We start from the raw sequence: 5,000 nt of genomic DNA, 5'->3' as shown, positions 1-5,000 counted from the left end.
TTAAGCAAAAGAAAGAAAGATCTATATTCAAAACAAACTTGTGACCACACAGTCCTTGGAGACTCTCATGCTAAATGTATTCTTTGTTTCACGCTGGTGTCACCCCTCCTCGCGTGGCCGAACGTACTGTCTGTAGCCGATCTACAAGCTCACAAGAGCTCGCTGGTCGTCTATTTTCGGAGCACAACACATGGAACAAAGTATACATCGTTACTGTCGGGCAGAAACCTCGTATCGTATGTCCATTTTTAAACGTTTTATGTTTTTTCGTAAATGAATGCCCTACTTTCATCATCATACGAGAGTGTCGCACGAAAGCGGTGAAAATAGCAGATCTACAAGCTCACAACGCATCGTGTTGTGAGCTTGTAGATCTGCTATTTTCACTATTATAAATTGCTTTTAAAACGATAATGAAAAAGGAACGGTTTTGGACATACAAGGTTTCCAGCCGACACCAACTAAATCAGGCTTCAGCTGTCTGTCTCTGACGTGATACGCATGAACGCACACACACACACACACACACACACACACACACAAACACACACACACACACGCACACACACACACACACACACACACACACACACACACACACACACACACACACACACACACACACACACACACACACACACACACACACACACACACACACACACACACACACACACACACACACACACGTGTGACAGTGGGACAAGTGTGACTGTGAACCCTTAAGGGTTGTAACCCTTTCAAAGTCCACTGAAAACACTTTAATTAAAATGTCTCCAACAATTACAGCACATCTCAATGCCTTGACCTTCACACCTTCCAGACACGCTGTCTCACACATTATATTCCACACACACACACACACACACACACACACACACACACACACACACACACACACACACACACACACACACACACACACACACACACACACACACACACACACACACACACGCACGCACACAAACATGCACGCCCACACAGATGCACACAGACAAACACAGACGTACAGAAGGACTCTCTCTATAACATCCATGCACACACAATTTAAACGTTTCAAAATAAGTTCTCATCAGTTCTCAACATAGACACTTGACTTAAAGGTGAATGCTAATTCTAAGTGTGCACGGGTTAGTGCAGGGGTCTTCAACGTTTTCAGGCCAAAGACCCCTTAGCTGAGAGAGAGAGATGAAGCAGGGACCCCCCACTACATATTGTATAAAAATGTTTTTCAGATTTATCATTTTCATAGATTTCTTAGATAGCTTCATAGACTTTGACAGCACTATCATCAGTGTATGTTAGATTAACTCTCTCAGTGCCAAGCTACGAGTTATCCCGAGTTTTTTCTGAATGCCCTCAGTTAAAAATCCTGAGTAAAAAATAAATAAATATATATATATATATATATATATATATATATATATATATATATATATATATATATATATATATATATATATATATATATATATATATATATATATATATAATATTATTATTATTATTAATAATTAATTTATAATATTATTATTTTATTTTTTTGGAAAAGAAAATTCAGAACCCAAGATATCGTGATCCGAAGATTTGCTGCCCCATTCACTTCTTGTTTAAATTATTATTATTATTTTGTTTTATTTTTAAAAAATTGCTGGCACAGTATGAACATATTTTTTTATTTCATTAGCAGTTAGCATTAGAGTTAATGTGTATTTTCAGACATTTAACCACTTCAACTCTTCTCTTTTTTCCCCTAGAAATATTATTGTTCCAGTCATTAGACGGGACCCTCGGCCATCGCCCAGACACCCTTTGTTTACATCCGGGTCCTCGTGGAGGCTTCTGCAGCTCTAAAACGATCGGCGTAATCGGTAAGAAACGCTGGCACCATGGATGTACCCTGTTTTAAAGAACCTCTGGCACTCGATGTGTTAAAAGAAAATCTATAAGTTTGGCCTCCATTAATTATTTCTCGATAAACACAAATTCAATCACAAATAAAGTATTGCATACATATTGTGGTGGTTCTCAAAGTGAGGTCTAGGGACCCTCTGGGTTACTTGAGGGGGATTCCAAATGGACCTTTACAGGTCTGTAACTCTGAGAGTCATGGTGGTCCTTGAAATATATTTTTATCATATAGAACAACCGGTATTGTAATTGTATAGCCATACATTTCCTCCATGGCACCACCTCCAAAGTCCTCAATAAACTTCAATACGTCCAGAACTCAGCTCCCCGCCTGCTCACCCGGTTCCAGAGACCATAATACACCAGGAGCCAGTTGCACCACCTCACACTAAATACAAATTTAGCCTAGTTATAGCTTAATCCAGTCAATCTGGGGACGCATCTCTGTAATTTTAGATTTCTTTGGCTATTAAAAAATAGCAGATATACAAGCTCATAGCGCGGCACCAAGTGCCGCGCTATGAGCTTGTAGATCTGCTTTATTTTTTTTTATTGTGAAAATGTGTGAAAATCTTTAAATATATATATCCCCTCCCGCTCCCTTAGGTCTGGTGACGCAAACCTCCTTGAGGTCCCCAAGACCAGTGGTGGAAATAATACTCAAATATTTTACTTACAGTAGTAAAAGTATCAATACTGCAAGCTCTGTTACAAGTAAAAGTCTGGAATTCTAAATGTACTTGAGTAAAAGTATAAAAGTATTGGCATCAACATTTACTTAACACATTGGGTGCCAGAGGTTTATTAAAATATTATACGTTGAGTGCCTGCATTTCTTCCATCCACTTGCGTTATACGTTTCGTGCTGCAGAAGCCCCGACGCGGAAGTGCATGTAAACAAAGCGTGCGTGCGAGACGGCGGAGGGTCCCGACTAACGCCTGGAACAATAATATTTCCAACGCGATCCTCCATTGCAGCGTGATCGCCGATCGGAAACGGCTCGTTTCCACCACATTAAAAAGAAATGGAGATATTAAGCTTTTAGTCAAGGAGATAACATTGAAAACGCCGACCGGAAGGATTTTTGACATGGAGCCTCATCCAGCCTCTTCTTCTCAGAAACTCCTTGGGTGATGTCAAAGTTTCGTTTTAGCGCCCCACGTGGGCCACTCGTATAAAAATAGAATTGGGTCAAAAACGGTCCGGACCGTTTTCGGCACTTCTCGTTTGGACCCTCAAAAACGGTCCGGACCGTTTTTGGCATTCAATGTGTTAAAGTACCAAATGTAAAAGTACTCATGCAGAAGGTCCCATTTCAAGTTTTCAAATGTAAGCAAATCTTTGGAAAATAGCAGATCTACAAGCTTGTAGATATCAGCTATTTTCAAATGGCCGAAATGTATAAAGGGCTGAAGTGGTATGTTTTGTAATAATAATCCAAATCTACAAAGTAAGTTTTCAAATAATTGTAGTGACGTAAAAGTGGAGTATAATATTTGCCTCTGAGATGTAGTGGAGTAGAAGTAAAAGTACAGAAAATTGGAAATACTCCATTAAAGTAAAAAATACCTCAAAATTATACTTAAGTACAGTACTTGAGTAAATGTACTTACTACTTTACACCACATTATTATTATTATAGCAGATGTGAAGTCCACATACCAACACATTCCAAATGTGAGGGAACCGATTCCGTTGGATCTAGCTCCTCCGGTTTCCGGATTCCAACCCATATAGTCTCTATACTGTACTGTACATGTTTATATATATCAACGATCGCTGTCTCATAAGTTCATATGTGCCCAGAGGCACTATACCCAAACTCTGACTTAGCCTGCGGTTGCATTATCTAGCACAATGCAAACTTTTACACGTAGCTTGAACAATCTGCTGCCATGGGTTTTTGCCTGTTCAGCTCTTCTGTGTGTTGGAAATAGCAGAACAATAGGAGTCTCTCCCACAGTCGCACCATGACTCTCTCTCTCACACTTAACCCATTCAGTCCGGGAACGCATCCACAAATGTCTTCTAAATCCTTTTAACTGGTTTCCGAAAAACCTATTATGTTGTTATAATATCAGTGGTGCTCAAACTTTTTCATGTCAACGACCCACCCCAAATGATATGTATTTGGCCGCGGACCCCCATCTCTAAATATCCTGTTCCAGGGACCCCCCCAGAAGCAAAGATTTGAGTTACAAATGCTCGCTTTAAGAATATATATATATTCAAAGATTTGCACAAATTTCGATTCGATTTTTCCAAAAATGTGCAGATCTACAAGCTCATAGCGCGGCACTCTATGAGCTTGTATATCTGCTATTTTTGAAAAGCCAAAGTATAAAATAATGGTTATAGCAAAAAAAAATCGAAAATGACACAGATGCGTTCCCGGATTGAATGGGTTAATATGGATGTCTGAGATGGATTTGTTGGTATATGAGACATGGAAAAATGCCACAGGCAGGAACACACACACACACACACACACACACACACACACACACACACACACACACACACACACACACACACACACACACACACACACACACACACACGCACGCGCACACAGCCCAGCCTACAGCTTGCTGTGGGGTATAATACATGGACGTGATGTACTGGGCTCCCTGCAATGGGGAGCGATGATGGGGACGGGGGGGACGGGACGGGGGGGACGGGGGGGTGGCTGTGAAAGCCTCCATGATTGGTTATCTCATTCAGACCAAAGCCCTGTGATTGGTCGTTGTAGGTTTGGCCCGGCTCCCCCATCATGCATCACGCATTCATCCATTCCTCCAGGTCCGCTCATGTAAGGCCTATTCATCTCTCCTCCTGCTCCCTCTTTCTCTCCCTCTCTCTCTCTCCTTCTCCCTCTCTCTCTCTCTCTCTCACCCGCCTCCTGCTTCCGCCTCAATCCCTCCCACAGTCTATCTTTCTCTCTCCCTCCATCTTGCCGCTCCCCTCATCCCTTTCCCTCTGGCTCCACACATATCCATCTCACCTCAATCTTTCTTTTTGTCTCCTCCCTTTATTTATGCCACGACTCTCTATGCATCACCGCTCAATTCATTCACCAATTTGT

Source organism: Gymnoscopelus braueri (assembly GCF_963280865.1).
Source record: "Gymnoscopelus braueri genome assembly, chromosome: 12".
Lineage (NCBI taxonomy): Eukaryota > Metazoa > Chordata > Actinopteri > Myctophiformes > Myctophidae > Gymnoscopelus > Gymnoscopelus braueri.
Note: the sequence above shows the minus strand (reverse complement) of the source record.